Source organism: Nicotiana sylvestris, chromosome 2, assembly GCF_000393655.2.
Source record: "Nicotiana sylvestris chromosome 2, ASM39365v2, whole genome shotgun sequence".
NCBI lineage: Eukaryota > Viridiplantae > Streptophyta > Magnoliopsida > Solanales > Solanaceae > Nicotiana > Nicotiana sylvestris.
The window spans coordinates 199,356,316-199,377,961 of NC_091058.1; the positions used below are offsets into that span (position 1 = coordinate 199,356,316).

At 38.2% G+C, this 21,646-nt stretch overlaps 1 long non-coding RNA gene across 1 annotated transcript; it reads left to right on the plus strand.

Moving 5' to 3' along the window:
* The first annotated feature begins 8,255 nt into the window (after positions 1–8,255).
* LOC138886553 (uncharacterized) lies at positions 8,256–12,810 on the plus strand. Its single transcript, XR_011405572.1, has 2 exons — positions 8,256–11,822; positions 12,489–12,810. It is a non-coding gene; the product is annotated as an uncharacterized lncRNA (long non-coding RNA).
* Positions 12,811–21,646: the final 8,836 nt, after the last annotated feature.

A 21,646-nucleotide genomic window follows, 5' to 3' on the forward strand; every position in this document is an offset into this window, starting at 1 on the left:
CAATGTCCAAGTAGTGTCAAAACCTCGCCGGAATTTTCAAAAAAATGAAAACAAAATTTGTCTTTTAGTTTGATTTATTAAAAAAAAAACATATATATATATATAAAAAATTCCTTTTAATCACATCAATTTAAAAAAAGATATATATATATATATATATATATATATATATATATATATATATATATATATATAAGTAAAAAAAAGGAAAAATTCAAAATTCAAAAAAAAATGTTGTTTCTTTTGTAGTATCTCTTTTATAAATTCAGACTAACAGTCCAAATACTTCCTTAAAAGATTTTTCGAAATTTCAAAAAAAGGTAAAAAAAAAAAGTTCAAAGAAAAAATATTTCTTTAGTCTTCATCTCTTTTCAAAAAAAAAAAATATAAAAATCCAGAAAAAATATTTTCTCCTTTTCTTTAAGAGATTGTATTCAGAAGGGGTTTAGTTTATTTCCTCTACACCTGATCGGACCGAACTACGCGGGTCTGATTCTCACCGGATGTGAGATACGTAGGCAAACCTCATCGGTTCCGACCCCAATTTTCAAAAAATCCAAAAAAATATTTTTCATTAGTTCCTTCTTTAGAAATCTTTCCTTAGAAAATTAAAAAAAAAGGGGTAGTTTCCTTCTTTCTGAAGTATTTCATACGGAAAAAGAGATAAAAGAAAAAAATAAATAATAAAAGAAATAAAAAAATCAAAATCCAAAATACGGGTTTCCTTTATTTTGAAGTATTTTTCCAAAAAAATAAAATAAAAATCAGAAAAAAGAGAATCAATATATATATATTCGTTCTTTTAAAGACTTTCCTTCTTTAAAAGTTTTTCTTTCATAAATGTCATAGATTTAAAAATAAAAAGTCTAAAAATATTTTCATTTTTTCTTTAGAAATACTTTTGTAAATTTTTTTAAAAAAAACTCGAAAATTCAAAATATTTTCTTAAAAGTGCCTCTTTCGAAAATTCAGAGGCGCCAGCCAAAATCCAAAGAAAATATTTTCTTTTTTATTTAGAAAAAGAGAGAACAAATGAAAATTCAAACAAAAATATTTTCTTTTTTTTCTTCTAAAATTCTCGAAGTTCCAATCAAAAGAAAAGGAATTTTTAGAAGTCTATCTTTCAAAAATAAAAATAGAGTCAAATTCAAAAATCCAAAAAAATAAATATCCTTTTCTTCTTTTAAAGCATTTTTTTAGAAAAATCCAAAAGAAACAAAAATCCAAAAAAAAAAACCTTTTAAAGCATTTTTAAGCATTTTAAAAAAAAAAAATTATTCCAAAAAAGTTAGTTTACTTACTCTATTCACGATCGACCGAATTACGTCGGTTTGATTCTCACAGGGTATGAGATACGTAGGCAACCCTCATCGGGTCCAACCTCCCCTTTTTCAGAAATAGCCAAAATGTCAGAATTTTAATTTATGAGTCAGGTGATGCCGTTTTGTCAAGAATAGCCGAATGTTCCCGAAAGGGACGCCGGAAGGCTGATTTTGCATAAACAGCCATTTTTTGTCTTTTTTTTACCAAATTGCCCAATGGCCTTAGGATCCTCGTCCCCGAGGCTCTGTGAGGCCATGTTCCCAATGCCGGGTCACCATTCTGAAAAAAAGAGTCATAAATAAATCAAGTGATGCTGTTTTTGTCAAAAACAGCCAAATGTTCCCGAAAGGGACGGCGTAAGGCTGATTTTGCATAAACAGCCACTTTCAAATCATCTTTTAAAGTTTTGATCGATTGACCCTCACAGCCTTAAAATCTTCATCCCCGAAGTGCTGAAAGGCCGTGTTCGAAAATCGGATCTTTCTTTCTAAAATATAGTCAAATCATTTTTGAGTCAAATCATTTTTGCTTAAATCACCTTAATAAATGTGCAGGATAAGCACAATGCAAAATGAACACTTGTTTCTTTATTTTTGCACTTGTTAATCCCGAACTACGCAAGGTCTGATTCATGCGGGGTCATGATATGTAGGCAATCTCCATCGGATTCGATCATAGCTATAAAATAAATTGAATAAAAAATAAACTGAATGAAAAGGAGAAAGAAAATTGAGTGAAAAGAAAAAAAAATAGTGAAAAAAGGGAAAAAAGAGTGACAAAATAAATAAATAAATAAAAAGTGCAAAAAAAAAGAGCGACGAAAACAAGATCAAGAGTGGTTAAAGAGAGGTAGGAATAAAAGAAAAGAGGTACATAGTGAAGAGGGTTAGTTTAAGGCCGGGATGAAACATGCAACCCGTTCAAACACATGGTAAAAGCGTTTAACTGTTTAGGTGCATTGCATCCCATCGTGCGATTTCCTATATGTTAAATGCCTCAAAACTTACAAAGTTGTGTGTGTGAGTAAATTAGCCAGGTTCTGTTCAGGTGATTGGTTTTGTTGGTATGCGGTGATAAACATGCAGCCTTGCACGCGGCCACAACATTATACACAAAACTGAGCTCCACCTCCCAGAAATGTCCATCCTTACCAAGCTCCATATAGTCCCCAATCAAATGTTCCTCAATACAATCCTCACCCAAGAGAGTCTTTCAAAAGGAATCAGTTCACCCCTATTGGTGAATCATACTAAAGCTTGTTCCAAAAGCTAGTCAGGCGAAGTCTACTGCAGCCAGTGGCCCCAAATTGGCAAACACCGAGTCCCCCCTCCCCGCATCGAGCTGATACTAGATGTGAATACCACTCCGGAGCAGAGGGACACGGTACAAAGGACTGTTGGTCATTGGACCCTCAAAATAGCAGTTGAAGACTTGATTGAAGCTGAAAGAATCGTTCTCCGGGACGAAAAGGTTCCTAATATGATGAACATTCCCATGCCTACTCTCACAAACGGGCCAATAGACAGAATGATCTGTGAAGCTGAGGAATTTGATCCGGCACTGAAGGCTATTGCAGCCATTGCCGAGACAGAAGAAAAGCAAAAGAAAAAAACGATTGCCAAGCCTGAAAGTTCCCCATCAGATGGGAGTCTCGATAACCAGTCTTGCTATCCTATTTGCATCTGGATTGTCTTAGGGTGTGATCCAGATGTTTTACTTTATTGTCTTACTTTCCGATGTAAACCCTTCTATCTTCAAAGATTAAAAAAAAAAATCAAAAATCAATTTCCCGGAATGTCTCTTTTCTTAAATCTTGTCAATTTTCTCATTCTTTTTTAGTTCTGTTAAATGCAGATTTCAATAATATGACATGCTTGCGGACTTCATGCCCGGATCTTAAAACTCTGTCAGACCTCGACATAATGAATCAAGAATTGGGTCGCAATGAAGATACGTTTAAGAAAATAAAATAAAGAGTTGGAAAAGCTGAAAGAAAATTGGGTCCAGATTGGAAAGGTACATACATTGCAACAAGAGTACTGCCAAGAGAGTGCGTTGTACTTGGGACACATCGAAGGAAATGCCCTTGAAATAACTGTCAATGCAAATACAGTCAAAAGGTACTATGTTGGATCCTACATATAGTTCTAATATTTTCCGGTTGAGATGACGAAGGCTTTCATTCTCGCTACCCAAACACTATCAACCCTTTCAAACCCATTTGAGCTGGTTACTCTTCTTTGATTACCCTCTTTGGAACCTGAAAGTATTATTGAAAATAAAATGAAAGAAAAAGAGAATTTGAAATGAAAAAAAAGACAAATAATAAAAAAGGGGAAGAAGAAGAAAGAATTAGAAAAAATAAGAAAATATATATACAAAAAAAAAGAAAAGAAAAAAGAGACAATGAAAATGAGAAAAAAAGGGAAAGGAAGTGAAAAACAAAGCAAATCAGAAAAACAAAAGAAAATAAAAAAAACTAAACAAAAATTATTGCCTGAACTACGTTTGACTTGATTCCGAAAGGATACGTAGGCAACCTCTCCTTGGGGTTCAGTCACACCAAAACAAAAATCCAAGAAGTCTCCCAAAAGTGAAACTGGGGCAGAAGTTATAATGGTTCGGCAATGATCCAGCCCAAAAGATTCCAAAGTTGTAGTTCAATCCAAATTCTTTTTACCCCAAACCTTGTTCAAGTCATTCTGATCAATCGGCAAAGCGGTTCAAAATGGGAGGATGGAGTTATTTGGACCTGATACAACAAAATGAGAAGAATAAAATTAGAGAGTCTTATTGGTGAAAACCCACACGGGCACCGTAAGGAGACGGTAAGCTGAGAAAATCAAAATGAGAAGTTTTGTTAGTGAACGCCCATACGGGCACTATAAGGAGATGGCAAGAAATAAAATGAAAAATGCCAGCTCGTGAAAACCCACAAAGGGCGCCCATGATCAAAAATAAGATCCTCACAGCCATCGGCATCAACAGAGTCCTGGCAAGGTTCCTCGGTATTCAAGGCAAAGTTGCGATGAATTTTTGAGAGTCAGACAGTTTACACAGATCAGGCATCCAGTCCAAAAGGCATGTCATGTTCATTGAAGTCCGCATGTACTCCAGATAAGTCCTTCTCTCCTTTGCCCGAAAGGGATACTTCTAGTTTTAAACTCATTCTCCATTCAATTATTTGTTTCTCTTTGAATCACTTTTGGTCTAACACTGTTCCAAAACCAAGACAAAGAAAGGATGGAAAGACTGATTTACAGGGCTTTTGTTTGATACACGCTATTATGCAAAAGGCACCCAGCCTCAGCAGGGGCATCAAGACGACCTCAACTGGCCATGGCAGCCTATTAAGGCAATTGAAGTTGAAAGGGTTAAGTTTCACATGGTTAATCGCCTCAGCGAAGTTGAAGAAACCAAGGTACCCCCAAATGCTCTAAAATTGAAGTTGGAAGAAAGAAGACAGAAAAGAAAGGCACAAAGGAAAAATAAAGTTGGAAAGGTTAAGTCCCACGCGATTAGCCACTGCAGTTTAGGTTTGAGGATCAAAATATCCCTGATGCACCCAAAAAAAAAAAGAAAAAAAAAGAGAAACCGACAAATCCCCACAGGGTCTCCCTTTGTACAAATCCCCATAGGGTCTCCCTTTGTAAAAATCCCCACAGAGTCTCCCCTTGTACAATCCCCCAAAGAGTCTGCCCCAGCAAATCCCCAACGAGTCTGCCTTGTACAAATCCCCACAGAGTCTCCCCAATAAAAATCCCCACTGAGTTGGCCTCGTAAAGAATCCCCAAGCAGAATGGGATGAAAGAACCAAAGCCTTACACGGGCAAATCATCACAAAATCCGGAAATGCGAGTCTGATCAGTTTAAAAGGGGTCGCCTGTGAATCCAATCAATGGCAGAGTTTCTCAACAGGAATTAGGCCGAGACAAAGCAATTGGAACGATCAAGGCTACCGAACCAACCACCGTTTTCAAACTGACAATTTTTCTTTGTTTAGAAAAATTGAGACAGGTGCGATCCAAAGCAACCGTGCAAGAAGCAGGTATAGCCCGAAAAAAGTGAAATGCGCGAGCATTGAACCAGCTTTGCAGTGGGAGAACAACCAAAAGTAAGTTTCCCCAGAATTCTTTCATGCATTTTGATAAATAAAAAGAAGTAAAAAAAGAGATAAGAAAGAAAAATGAAAATCCCCAAAAGAAAAAAAACAAATCATGGTAGCATAGGACCTCATTCCTCAACTATCCCGGTATAAACCACGGATCTCCTTGGCATAACCCAAGGAGCCTTTTCTATCAAAATCCCGGCATAACCCGATGATTTCCCCGGCATAACCCGATGAATCTTCCCGGCATAACCCGTGGACCTTTTCCGGCATAACCCGATGAATCTTCCCGGCATAACCCGTGGACCTTTTCCGGCATAACCCGATGAATCTCCCCGGCATAACCCGATGACTCTTACCTTTTCCGGCATAACCCGATGAATCTTCCCGGCATAACCCGTAGACCTTTTCCGGCATAACTCGATGAATCTTCCCGGCATAACCCGATGAACCTTCCCGGCATAACCCGTGGACCTTTTCCGGCATAACCCGTAGACCTTTTCCGGCATAACCCGATGAATTTTCCCGACATAACCCGGACAGTTTCCAGCATAACCTGGCAATCCTCCCAATTTAGGGCTCCAATCCCTAAGTTGAGCAAGTTTTTCTGTTAGCCAGCATTAGGGCTCCAATCCCTGAACTAAGCATTTTTTCCATTTAGCCAGCATTAGGGCTCCAATCCCTGAACTGAGCATTTTTTCTGTTAGCCAGCATTAGGGATCCAACCCCTGAACTGAGCATTTTTTCTGTTAGCCAGCATTAGGGCTCCAATCCCTGAACTGAATATTTTTTCTGTTAGCCAGCATTAGGGCTCCAATCCCTGAACTGAGCATTTTTTCCATTTAGCCAGCATTAGGGCTCCAATCCCTGAACTGAGCGTTTTTCTGTTAGCCAGCATTAGGGTTCCAATCCCTGAACTGAGCATTTTTTCTGTTAGCCAGCATTAGGGCTCCAATCCCTGAACTGAACATTTTTCTATTAGCCAGCATTAGGGCTCCAATCCCTGAACTGAGCGTTTTTCTGTTAACCAGCATTAGGGCTCCAATCCCTGAACTGAGCATTTTTCTGTTAGCCAGTATTAGGGATCCAACCCCTGAACTGAACATTTTTTCTGTTAGCCAGCATTAGGGCTCCAATCCTTGAACTGAGCACTTTTTCCATTTAGCCAGCATTAGGGCTCCAATCCCTGAACTGAGCGTTTTTTCCTTTTAGCCAGCATTAGGGCTCCAATCCCTGAGTTGAGCAATTTTCCATTTAGCCAGCATTAGGGCTCCAACCCCTGAACTGAGCACTTTTCCATTTAGCTAGCATTAGGGCTTCACTCTCTGAACTGAGCACTTTTTTATTGCATTAGGGCTCCAATCCCTGAACTGAGCGCTTTTTCCATTTAGCTAGCATTAGGGCTCCAATCCCTGAACTGAGCGCTTTTTCCTTTTAGCCAGTATTAGGGCTCCAATCCCTGAACTGAGTGTTTTTTCCTTTTAGCCAGCATTAGGGCTCCAATCCCTGAGTTGAGCAATTTTCCATTTAGCCAGCATTAGGGCTCCAATCCTTGAACTGAGCGTTTTGTTTTTCCTTTTAGCCAGCATTAGGGCTCCAATCCCTGAGTTGCGCATTTTTACCTTTTGCGACATTAGGGCTCCATTCCCTGAGTTGCGTTTTAGACTAGAGTTTTCCAATCCCCTCATCAATTTTGTAAATTTTCATGACAATTAACTCACGAAATTTTCCTAGTGAAACTGGGGCAGAAAATTTCGTTCGTTTGTTTTGTTGTCTTAGCAGGTCTGACCCTGAGGTGCATGGATCGAGATGACCTACGGAGTGAGTCTCAATCCAGAATAAAGAAAGGAAGAAAAGAACAAAAAGAAGATAAGCCCAAATACTGGAGCAAACAAAGTGCGGATCGCTCAAAATCTGATCGAAGCGCCGCCAATCCCGCTTCACTCAATGCCGCAGAAATAAACAAGCTCCTACAACTTGAGAGCATCAAGATTCAGATCGAAGTCTACAAGCAGAATCAGCTAAGACTCAAGATCAAGTTGCAAAAGAATTATAGATAGGAATCTTGTAACTCGTAGCTGATAGGCTTAGTTAGTCTTTTTTATTTTGATTTTTATGTAATAAATAGGACATCAGACCGGAACTTCGACGGAACCTCGCGCGGCTCTCAACCTCGGCACTCCATCGCCCCATTCACTTCTGAACTACACATGGCCTGATTCCTTTATAGCCAAGGATATGTAGGCAGCTCAGATACCAGAGCTCGGTCACATTCTCTTTTCTTCTTTCTTTTGGTCTCCTTAAATAAGGGTCGGGTCAAAAACCTGTCTAGTCATTCTTTGTCTGAAAACTCTTCGCATTTCCAGTCAAAGAGGGGCAGCTGTTGACATGTGATTTTTGTCCCTCCCCAAATCTTTCACATTTTTAGCACGCAACTATTTAATTTAGCCTTAATGTAGCTATTTCAGCTTATTTTAACTCTTTTTACTTTATTTTCGTCACAAAAATAAAAATTACAAAAAAAAGATATATAAATTTTAGTTTATTTATTTCTCATAAATTTTGAAAAAATACAAAAATAGTACTTTATTTTTATTTTTATATAAATTTAAAAATACAAAAAATATATATATATGTTTGTTTTAATTGTCAGTTTGTTTTAATAATTATTCTGCTTACGTAGGATTAATTAAATAAGGTCGTGTTTTTATTATCGGTTGCGAGGAAAGAATAATATTTGGGTTCAAACGACTCATTTTAGGCCTAATTTTCGGACCTAGCCCAAAACATTTTCAGCCAAGACGCACATGACAACACATAACTCACACATGCTAGCACATGAACACAACACACAACTCACACATGCTAGCACATGAACACAACACACAACTCACACATGCTAGCACATGAACACAACACACAACTCACACATGCTAGCACATGCACACAACACACAACCCACACATGGTCTTCAATATTCTCCATTAAAACCCAAACAAAAACACACACGGGCAGAACACCTTAGACACCAGCCCCCTCTCCTCTCTTCATCTTCTTCAAACCACCCAACCATTACCCATTTTTCTGGCAAAAGAACACCCCCCTCCCAAAAACGCGGACAGGGTATACCTTCGATATACACTCGATATACCGCGGATATACACGGGCAGAACACCCCCTCCCCAACGTATCTCCTTCTTTCTTTCTTCTCAAACCAGAAAACAATGAACTTTTCACCATCAAAACCAGCCTTGAAGCTCTAGTATTTCAGTCATCAAAATCAGTTCAAAACACATCAAAACAAGCTTGAAAATAGCTCCGTTTCTTCAGTCAAAACGACCTCTAAAATAGCAGCAAAAACCTGTTGCAAACAGCCATAAAATCCACCCCTAACACCACCAAAAATGAGCCAAAAGATCTGCTGAAATCAGCTAAAAAAATCGGAACAGATGCGTTTGGATTTTCGTTGCCGGTCAAAGTCGCTAGTCCGGGTTTCCGTTTGAGTCTCCTTCTAGTCCGTATGGTTTTGCTTGGCTTTATTTCGTTTTGGAGTAACGATTGTTGAGCTGTATCCATTTCATGAAGAAGGTTGTCTTCTCAGTCTATTGATAGAATATTCATATCAAAGGTTCATTTCCTCTAATTTCTTGTTTGCATTAGATGAATGTTTCAGTTTTGATTTAGATCTGTTTAAATGTTTTACTATTGTTTCTTTTGTTTCTGTTTTGATTTATGTGTGTTTGATTAGAATTATTTTCTCAAGTCACTAAATGAAAGCTAGATTTGTTTGAATTGGTAGATGTTATTAATCAAGTTTCGTTGATTAGGTGCAATTAATAAATCATTGTGATTACGGGTACGGTTCCCGTGACGTAGTTGTGATGCTTAATTTCTAAATTTCGGGGGTGCATCTCATGTAACCCGATTATAATGGCTCTAGATAATCTTAGTGAATAAATTAGGATTTTTTTGATAGAGACAAAACAAAAAATAAAAATCATAGTTGCTTTTAGGCTTGCCCTTTTAAAAATAAAATGAGTCGAGCCTCGCCCAATAAAATGCACAAACTGCGGGGCCCTCATAAATGTATATACTAAAAATACTCAGAATTTGGGATGGGCTGTTCAGCGAATTTCGCAGCCTTCCTCAAAGATAATAACGCGTTAGACTCTTTAGGCGCGATTTTAATTAAATTACATTCTTAAATTCGGGTGCGCATTTATGTGACCCAAATCCAAATCTCAATGGAGTCAGAATGTATTAACAACCACGGGTGCATTGATTGCGACGTGGTTCGAGATGCATATTCACGACGTTGCAATTCTATTAAAAAATAATAATAAAAGCGGTTTAAACTTAATAAAAGCACACAAGTTATAACATGTATTAAAATCAAATATTTAGCCATTATAACAATTTAAGCGACCGTGCTAGAACCACGGGATCCGTGGGTGCCTAACACCTTCCCTCGGGTCAACAGAATTCCTTACTTAGAATTTCTGGTTCGCAGACTTCATTTGGAAAGTCGAAAATTTCCTCGATTTGGGATTCAAGATAAACCGGTGACTTGGGACACCAAAAGCCAAACCTTTCCCAAGTGGCGACTCTGAATTAAATAAATAATCTCATTTCGAATATTGTCACTTAAATTGGAAAAACTCCCTCGCGCATTTATCCTTCGGGGCGGGCGCGCAAAAAGGAGGTGTGACAGTAAGGGACTAAAATACCCATATAAGGTGAGTCACATTGTGATATTATAATGTACGATTATGGAAGTATTATATCACCCCTAGGTGTATCAATCTAATTACTCCAGACGTTCCATATGAGAAGCGAGCCCTAGCGGCGGTGTTACATAAGAGATCAAGTTATTAGTGGTAGATGATGGATCAACATTAAGGTGAATCAACAGTAAATGAATAAAAGTTCAATAGTATGAGATGAGATTAGACCATCAATCTTAAGGATAAGCAACGAGATAACCTGGAGTTGGTTGCAGACCTCAGTAACGATAAATTAAAGTAAGAGTTATGGCATAATATGACCTATGTAGATGCAGTAAAGTTATACGAAGGATAACCAGGTCTATGAAATAAGATATAGCAATATTCGTAAGTTCTACAAAGTATCAAGCGAAGAACTTTAGTACACCTATAGATGCCCAGAGAGGCATCCTATTGAGCCTTGTATATATTTAGAAAGTAAGGCCTAGAGATTGTCTAAAAGCTAGAGGAAAAAGGAGAGGAGAGTCGCATAGGCATACTTACAAGATCAACATCGTAGAGGATGCATGGTAGAAGGTAGCAACAATTACGAGATTGGAAGGAATTCGATCGCAAGTCATGGCATGGGAGAGAGGCCTAAAGGAAGCAATGCCATGGCCTTTGGATTTATTCACAGAAAAACTGCCTAAATGGCAAGGAGAGTATTAAGGTATTCACAAGAGCTATAAGTTATGAAAATGAAAAGAACATCAGTCAACATTCGAGGACGAATGTTCCAAAGGTGGGAATGATGTTACGCCCCGTAATATTATGTCAATATTACGTCCCGCAGTATTATATTGTGATGATGTTACGCCTTGCAGTACTACATTACGAAAATTCTACACTTTGCAGTATTAAATTACGACGATGTTGCACCCTATAGTATGGTACGTTGAATTTGTCGTAAGGTAATTGACATAAGTTCAAGGAAAAGATTATTTGGAGATTATAAGAATTATACTATTTCAAACAAGTGATGAGTAAATTCGAGAAGGTGAGAGGGGAAGCAAGTCAAAGAAAATAAATTTTCGTCCAAGTTTGGCATGTTGAGGATGCAATTCGGGACGAGCATTAACACCCGATATTTATGGACTAGTACCATACAAGGTACCATATGACCATGATAGTAAGATATATAAAGTGTATTAAAAATAAGTAATATTTTAAGTAATTTGAGAGAATTCTTAATTATATGGATAATTGGGTAATTATTAATTTTAGTGGGAGATTAGCAATTAATTAAGATGTTGGTATCTAATTGGTTGGGAAGGGCTAAGAACTAACGTGGCAGCTACCTAATTAACTTAGGTGACTCTTCAAACTAATTGATAATGTGTCATTCCTAAGGTCTTAGTCATCACTTTAGTGGGTTTATAAGACTACTTCATTAAGAGATGGATTCTCTTAATGAATCCAAGGTATATAAATTTCAGCAAGGTAACTCCTCTATGGAGAACATTTCATACAAAATTATACTACGTAATAGCGACGAGATTTTGCGATTCTGAGGAAGTACGGTGTAATCTTTTCCAAGAATATCATACGGAATTTTTCCTACTCTGATCCGTCGTTACGTGTTGTCACAAAGACATGGGTTAGAGGAATTGTTAAGAGAATCGACTCAGGTATGTTAAGACTATCCCTTCTTTCTTTTTGGCATGATCCAAATAATACAAATGAGACGAGCAATATACACAACTTTCATAAATGATTCTATTCATAGAAATACTAGGGGTGTCTATATTTTTGATTCCCCATGTGGATTATTATTATATTTTTTGTTCATGGATCTCAAAAAAATACGTATTTGATAAAGTTTATCCGAAAGGCATATGGGTTTTTATGGCATTCCAAGAAAATCTTATTAACATATTTCTTATTTATACATGTACATTGACCCATGACCAGATGGCGTTATATACGCGTATATATGTATATTATATTTATATGGGATATGGGAAAAGGTTACGGTGTTATATATGCACCACCACCTGATCAGCTGATATATGTTGATGATTTTGCCCATAGTGGCCGAGATGATATGATGGGATGCCCTCAGAGGCCTGATGATGTTATGAAACACGTACCTATGCACGACATGACATTCATACGCATATGCATGACACTATAATTATTCATGATTTACGGAATTATCAAGACTTACAGGTTGAGTCATTTACTCTATATCCCTTCCATGTCTGTTATGTACTTATTTATGTGTCTTACATACTCGGTACATTATTTGTACTGACGTCCCTTTTACCTGGGGACACTGCATTTCATGCCCGCAGGTCTCGATAGACAGGTCGAGAGTCCTCCAAGTAGGCAATCAGCTCAGTGGAAGATGTTGGTGCACTCCATTTGCTCCGTAGTTGCTTATTTGGTCATTATGATTTAGATGTGTATTATTTGGTATGGCGGGGCTATGTCCCAACCTTATGACAATTATGTATCCGCAGAGGCTTGTAGACAGATGTCATGTACGTAAAATATTGTATGGCCTAGTCGGTCTATGTTCAATATACGAGCGGTTATTTTGGCTTTATAGGCCCGTACGTCATATGTATAAGTTTGGATTACATGTTGGATCGTCCAATGTCGAGTATTTCTCCATGTTTTATTGTACTTATCTCATGATAGCCTCTCTAGCTCATTTACCTATGATAATATGATACGAAAGATACATTACGTAGGTATTCGGTTGAGTAAGGTACCGGGTGCCCGTTGCAGCCCATCAGTTTGGGTCGTGACAATCTAAAATAAATTATAAATAACCTAATATAATATGTTGAATTACACTAAAAAAAATCAGTCCATGGATACTTTGTGTGCATACAATTTTAGAGAATATTGTAAAAAGAATATCGATATATATAACTTAATTCCCATATAAAAAGGATAAAATTGAAGAGTGAAGCGAATAACTAATTAATCGGTGAAGAAAATTATCATAATTTTATAAACTTATTGGTATAAAATAACCTCAATTAATTAAGAAAAAATATACTATAATACTTTTCTTTATAGTAATTATTTATATAAATTATATAATATAGATAATAATAATAATAATTTAAAATAAATTTGGGGCCTTCAGATTTTTGTGGCTTAAGGCAACGACCTCACTGCCCGCCTTTAAAATCGCCACTGTAAAATTTATGGGAGAAGGGATCTTGAAACATCATATTAAAACAGTAATAACATAAGCATTATCTCATATCAATATTTATTGAAAATTGTCTTTAATATGCTTCACATGGTTTTAACGTGAAGGAGTTAGAATTAAAATAAGAAAGGAAAAGTAGTTAACATCAAAGCTTCGACAAAAACAAAGTGCAATAGGTTGATTTTGTGTACATGGTCAATTAGATGGCCTGAGCTCTGAAGGCGCACGTTAAGTAGGGAAAGCTAAGGTACGCACAAAGACGATGGCCCGATGGAAATCACCGATAATTTCGCCGCCTACAATACCGGAGACGGAAGAAGAAGGTAGAATGGTAACACCGGAATCAAGAGTATCACAAATGATAGGTCAGATGCAACCGATCCACTGGATGATTGGGATTAGGGGTGTTCAAAACCGAACCGAAACTGAAAACTGAACCGAAACCGAAGCTTAATGGCTTATTGGTATCGGATTAATAGTTTAAGGGACGGGAACCGAATTGAATTTTTTTTATTAACGACTTATCAGTTTGGGGGAGGATTATTCAATTTTCTTAATGGATAATCCGTTAACCCGTTAAGAGTATATATATATATATATATATATATATATATATATATATATTAAATATCAAAAATCCTTCCACTTCCAATGCTCTATCTCTAACGCCTAATTCCTAAATAATCAGAAACCCTAATGCCTAAATTTCAACTAGCAGCCACCAGTAGTACTCTATCTTGTCGACTTCTAGGCTTCTAGCACTCTATCTTGTCGACTCGTCGTCTCCGTCTCGCCGACTCGCCTCTCCATCTCGTCGTCTTGCCTCTCCATCTCGCCATAGCCGGAGCAACAATCAGCAGATGGTAAGTTTCTTTTCTTGTTGATGTCTTTAAAATCAAAGAGCATGTCAATTCTCATTAGAATTCTTAGTGCCCTAGTATGAAGATTTAGCTCATATTTTTGCTTTTTAAAATTGTAAATATGGCTCCAACACAGCCTTTGTGTTGATTATTAATATATTGTTACCTTTCTAAGAGAAATGAACAAGAAACAAAGAGAAGGACCACACATTTATTGTAATTTTGCTTCGTTTGTGCTATGAATAAATTAATAAAAGCTTAGATACCATTATATTTAATGAGCTAAACTACTGAAATTGTTCCTTTGCATCTAAACTCAGGCAATCACATAGTTATCTCAATGAAATTTGATATCCTTGTATGATCCATGTTATAGCTAGTAAGAGTTACAGTGGCATATCCATTAGGACTACTTTTTCCTTAATTACATCATATTATAATTACAAATGACTAATTTGTTAAACGACTCATACATGGCTTGTATAAATATATGTTAAGCAACTTGTTATTCTCATTCCTTTTCTTTTCTTGTTGCAGTGATTCATACATGGCTGAAGATATATAAAGTGATAAGGTGATGATGGGTGAAAGTGAGGCTTCTAATTCAAATGTAATAAGTCAAGCTCAAACAACGGAGTCAAATATAACCAAAAAAAAGGAAAAAAAGGTATGTTGTGTAGGATCATTTTATAGAAATTATTACTTCTGAAGGGAGTACAAAAGCAAAATGTGACTATTGCTTTATTGAGTATGTATTTAAGACCAAAGACGGTACGTCGAAACTTCTTTCTCATATGCTTAAGTGTCCTAAATGCCCTGCTATTATTGATAAAAAATAATCAAATTTAGGCTTTCAATCTGTTCCGGGGATAGTTAGGGTGACGTAGCTGTTGTTACTTGGAAATTTGATTAAGAAGAATGTAGGAAGGCATTATGTCGTATGGTAATAATTAATGAGCTTCCTTTTAGCTTTGTTGAGAAAGAAGGTTTTAGAGACTTTATGAAAGTGGCGCAACCTTATTTTCGGATCCCTTCCCATAGTACTGTAACTAGGGATTGTTTTGATCTTTTTAATGAAGAAAAGCAAAAGTTGAAGAGGTCTTTTATAAAAACAAAACAAAGAGCACCCACTGATACCTGGACTTCTATACAAAGAATCAATTACATATGTAACACTGCCCATTGGATTGATAATGAATGGAATATGCATAAGAGAATAATTAATTTTTGTTCTATTGTTAGTCACAAAGGCGAAGATATGGTAAATGGTATCAATATTACGTGAGTGGGGGATAAATAAGATCTTCACTGTCACAGTTGATAATGCAAGCTCAAATGATGTGACAGTAAAAGAATTGTCTAATCAATTAACAAAAATGGGAACTAATTTGATGAATGGTACTCACCTTCATGTGAGATGTGTGGCTCACATCATGAATCTTGTGGTCCAGGATGGTTTAAAAGAATCTTCATGTCTATTGAACATGTTAGGCATGCAATGAGATATGTTAGGCAGTCTCCTGCGAGGTTGAAGAGGTTTCAAGAATTTTGATGATGAACAACTCAATTGTAAAAAAACTTTATGCTTAGATGTTCCAACTAGGTGGAATTCCACCTACTTGATGTTGCGCAGGGCTGTTGAATTTGAAAGTGCATTTCACATTATTCTTCTAGTAAACTTGGCTTGAGACATTATCTTGAGCATTCTTATATTGATGTTGGAATTTCTACAGGTGAACTTTTGAGTAGTAATTGGGAGAATATAAAAAAATTACAAAGTTTCTTGAAATCTTCTATCTTCTTACTTTGAAGATATCTGGATCGCATTATGTTACATCGAATATTCATTTTCTTGAAATTTGCACAGTTGCTGTTTATTTGAAGCAATTGATAGAAAATGAAGATACAGTTTTAAGTGAAATGGCAAAGAATATGAAAGAAAAGTTTGATAAGTATTGGGGTGATCCAGGGAAAATGAACAAGATAATTTTTATCTCATGTATTTTGGTATGACGACCCGGCCAGTCGTCTCATGAGTTACCGCTCTGTTTTCCTCATTTCTGCTTCTTTATGCTTAGTGTATAGTATCACGTTGGTCAGATCGAGTTCGGAAAGGATTTGGTAAGGTTTGAGACACTTAGTCTCTTTAGAGTGAGTTTAAGTTGGAAAAATCAATCAGATGTTGACTTGTGTGTTAGAGGGCTCGGATGTGAGTTCCGATGGTTCGGTTAGCTTCGAGAGGTATTTGGGACTTAGGAGTGCGATCAGAATGAGTTTTGGAGGTTCAGAGTAGATTTAGTCTTGAATTGGTCAAAGTTAATTTGTGCTTCGCGAACGCGAGGCTTTGACCGCATTCACGAAGAAGGAATTTAGGCCTGGGCAGAAGGTTTAAAAGGTCATCTTGTCCGCGAATGTGGGGTTTATTTCTTCCATTTTTGGTCGTTTTTGGAGCTTTTTTGAAGGGGATTGAAGAGGGATTCAAGGGAAATCACTTGGAGGTAAGACTCTTGGACTTAAAACTCGATTCTAATATGAATTCCACCTAAATAATCATGGAAAATAAGCTAAAAATTGAAGAACTAGGGCTTGGAAATTTAGACCTTTGATTGAGTATTTGAAGAACCATTTGAGGTCGGATTTTAGAAATTTTGATATGTATGAACTAGTGGGGAGATAAGGAATCTATTGATATAAAAATTATCGAATTCCGAGACGTGGGCCCGGGGGTCAGGTTTTGGTAATTTCAGGATTTGTGTCGTATTTTAATTGTTTTCACTTGGGCTTCGTTCCCTTAGCATATTTTGATGTCCTTGTTCTGATTTTGGATAGATTTGACGCGTGTGGAGGCCAATTCGAGGGGCAAAGGCATCGCGAGCTAGAGATTTGACCGATTCGAGGTGAGTAATGATTGTAAATGATGTTCTGAGGGTATAAACCCCGGACTTGCACATCGTTATGCTATATTGAGGTAACACACACGCTTGATGACGAGCATGGGGTCGTGCACTGTTGGGGATTGTGACTTAGTCCGTACCGAATGACTATTTTACAACGTAATTGATTGAAATTAATTTGCTATCATCATGATTTAGGCTGAATGCCATATTTGGGCCTTGTGCCAACTATTTGAATTCTTCGGGAATTTTTACTGGTATTCCTCATTGTTTTAACTTTTTACTTGAACTCAGTCATGTTATATTTTACTGTTGTCGTACTCAGTCATGTTCACTCTGTTTTAACACTTACATGATCTTTTAAATGATATTTTGGGCTAAGAAACATGTTTTACTACTGCTCGAGTGACTTGTGAGGATTTTTGACTGAGTAAGGCCGAGGGCCTATGTTGTGAGGAAACATTTGATACTGATTATGAGGTCGGGGGCCTGAGATTGTACGCCACGAGGTGGCTTGATTGATATGAAGCCGAGGGCCTAGTGATGATGCCACGAGGTGGCTTGATATTGCGCTTGGCCCGTAAGGGGTCCTTCTAGGGGTCTATACACCTCCAGTGAGCGCGGGTACCCATTTTGATGTGAGATTGAGCCCGAGGGGCTGGTATTGTCCTATGTGATTGCCGGAGGGGCTGGTACTGTTCTGAGATGTTGTTCGAGGGGAGGATTTGTTGATATTGTGCCCGAGAGGTGAGCCTTTATGTGTTTACTTTTTATAATTTGACTATCAATTACCTGCTAAACATTTAAAAAGGTTTTTCATGAAACTATATTTGAGTTAAAGAATTCTACCTATCTTTCACTGATTTACTGTTTTTAATTGGCTTTACTATTTCATTATAGAATGCTTTGTGCCTTACGTGTTTTCTTACTTTCAGTTATTATTTACTTTTGTTACTCACTGAGTTGGAGTACTCATTTTACTCCCTTCACCCTTGTGTGCAGATTCAGGTGTAGCTAATCCCGCTCCCGAGTGTTGATCATTCCAGCTTCCGGCAGATTCGAGGAAAAACTTCACATTCTTGAAATTCTTATCGTGTATCCTTGATTCAGCTAGAAATGTAACTCTTTGAATTTCTTCCACGCGTTTGTGTGCTTACATGAGCTCTCGGTATCGGATATGCATCGATGTCTTGTGATTCCCTGATCGAGGGCGAGATGTGACCTCTGTGCGTTGATGTTGGGCTAGTCTGGAGGACTTGAGGCCGGATGTTCGCCTATACCTTGAGCTGTTGATTTCGTGAGCGCGTGTTTCTGGATCCATATGTTCTGTTATGTTCCTATTAAGGGGGTGATTTCTGGATAGTTACATGAGGAGTGTGATGTGACTGCGAGATGTATTCATGTGATTTGGAAGCGACGAGAAGGGGTTGCTGGAGGATAGAAGGACTATTAGGTGCTCAATTTTCATTTTGATTTGATGTATTCCATGTTTCCAAGTTAGGAGTGGAGTAAATTTAATGTTGCGGTATGAGCTCAGACTCAGGAAGATTAAGTGACTACATAACGTTTATGACAGTGGGAGGTATAAAGAAATGCTAGTCTGAGGCAAAACAGGTGGGTTATCTCCTGTGGAGTGTTCTGAGGTTGTGTGATCCCTATGTTATCTGTTAGAAGATCTCATTTATAAGTGAAATATATGTGTTGCAATTTAAGAGAGTGGGTTTAACTGTTACGTGAGTGAATGAGAGATATGCATAAGAGTTAAAGTACCAGATGGTCTGTGTTTCACGAACTTACGAAGGATCGAGTTTAATCTCACTATGGTATTATGGCAACAATAAAGTATATGTGTAATGAGTTATTGTGAATGTTTTGGTCTATGGCTTCGAGCCAAGTGGGGGAGTCCACTATTAATTAGTCGATTGCACGATTATGTGCTAAGTTTGTTCCAGTTTTAGGCGTGCGGGTGAATCAGTCATCGGCTTCAGCGCCAGTTACTTCATCACCACCAGCCCAGTCAGCTAGGGGTCGCCCTAGAGAGGGGAGGTCAATCAGGTGGCGGTCAGGCCCGTTTCTATGCACTTTCGGGTAGACTCGATGCTATTGCTTCAGATGTTGTTATTACAGGTATTGTTTCAGTCTGCCACTTAGATGCTTCTGTATTATTTGATCCCGGTTCCACTTTTTCTTATGTTTCATCATACTTTGCTTATTATTTGGGTACGCCCCGTGAGTTTCTTGCTTCACATGTTCATGTATCTACCCCAGTGGGCGATACTGTTGTTATAGACCATGCGTACTGGTCGAGTGTGGTGACTATTGGGGGTCTGGTGACCCGTGTGGATTTTTTATTATCGTGCATGGTGGATTTCAATGTCATTTTGGGCATGGATTGGCTATTTCTGTGTCGTGCTATTTTGGACTGTCATGCTAAGACAGTCACATTGGCTATACCGGGTGTGCCACGGATTGAGTGGCGAGGTGTGACTGATTATGTTCCCAGTAGAGTGATCTCGTTCTTGAAAGCCCAGCGTATAGTTGGGAAGGGTTTTCTTTTGTATCTAGTCTTTGTAAGGGATGTCGGTGCTGAGACTCCCAGTATTGATTTTGTTCTAGTTGTGAGGGATTTTCCCGATGTGTTTCCTGTAGACCTGTCGGGCATGCCACCGGACATGGATATTGATTTTGGTATTGACCTGGTGCCGGACACTCAACCCATTTCTATTCTACCATATCGTATGGCACCAGCAGAGTTGAAGGAATTAAATGGGCAGCTTCAAGAACTCCTTGATAAAGGGTTCATTTGTCACCTTGGGATGCGCCAGTTCTATTTGTGAAGAAGAAGGATCGCACTATAAGGATGTGCATTGAATATAGGCAATTGAACAAGGTAACGATTAAGAACAAGTATCCTTTGCCTCGCATTGATGATTTATTCGACCAGCTTCAAGGAGCAAGAGTGTTCTCCAAGATTGATCTCCATTCAGGTTATCACCAATTGAAGATCAGGGACTCGGATATTCTTAAGATAGCTTTCAGGACCCGATATGGTCATTATGAGTTCTTGGTGATGTCTTTTGGGTTGACCAATGCCCCATCACCGTTCATGCATTTGACTAACAGTGTGTTTCGGCCTTATCTTTACTCATTTGTCATAGTCTTCATTGATGATATTCTAGTGTATTTGCATAGTCAGGAGTAGCACACGGAGTATTTGAGAGTTGTGTTGCAGAGATTGAGAGAGGAGAAGCTTTATGCAAAATTCTCCAAGTGTGAGTTTTGTCTTAGTTCAGTGGCTTTCTTGGGGCATGTCGTATCCAGTGAGGGTATTCAGGTTAATCCAAAGAAGATAGAGGCTGTATAGAATTGGCCCAGACCGTCCTTAACCATAGAGATTCGCAGCTTTCTTGGTTTGGCAGGCCATTAACGTCAGTTTGTTCAGGGATTCTCATCTATCGTATCGCCCTTGACCAAGTTGACTCAGAAGGGTGCTTCATTTGTATGGTTAGACGAGTGTGAGGAGAGCTTTTAGAAGCTCAAGATAGCTTTGACCTTAGCTCCAGTGTTGGTTTTGCCATCAGCTTCAGGTTCATATACCATGTATTGTGATGCTTTGAGAGTTGGGATTTGATGTATGTTGATGCAGGAGGGTAGAGTTATTGCTTGTACTTCTCGTCACTTGAAACCTCATGAAAAGAACTACCCCGTTCATGATTTGGAGTTGGCTACCATAGTTCACGCGTTGAAGATTTGGAGGCATTACTTGTATGGTGTGTCTTGTGAGGTGTTTACTGATCATCGTAGCCTCCAGCACTTGTTCAAACAGAAGGATCTCAATTTGAGGTAGCAGAGGTGGTTGGAGTTGCTTGAGGATTATGATATCACAATATTGTACCATCCGGAAAAGGCCAATGTGGTGGCCAATGCCTTGAGCCGAAAGGCGGTGAGTATGGGGAGTTTGGCATATATTCCAGTTGGGGAGAGACCTCTTACAGTTGATGTTCAGGCCTTGGCCAATCGGTTCATGAGGTTAGATATTTCAGAGCCTAGTCAGGTATTGGCTTGTGTGGTTTCTCGGTCTTCCTTATATGATCACATCAGAGAGCGCCAGTATGATGATCCGCATTTTCTTGTCCTTAAGGACAGAGTTCAACATGATGATGCCAGAAATGTGACCATTGATGATGATGGGGTGTTGAGGATGTAGGGCTGGATTTGTGTGCCCAATGTGGATGGGCTTTGGGAGTTGATTCTGGAGGAGGCCCATAGCTCATGGTATTCTATTCATCCGGGTGCCGTGAAGATGTATCAAGATTTGAGGCAGCACTATTGGTGGAAAAGAATGAATAAAGACATTGTGGGATTTGTAGCTCGGTGTCTCAATTGTCAGCATGTAAAATTTGAGCATCAGAGACCGGGTGGTTTGCTACAGTAGATAGATATTCCTGAGTAGAAGTGGGAGAGTCGGCTGACCAAGTCCGCACACTTCATTCCTGTATGTATTATCTATTCTTCAGAATGGTTGGCAG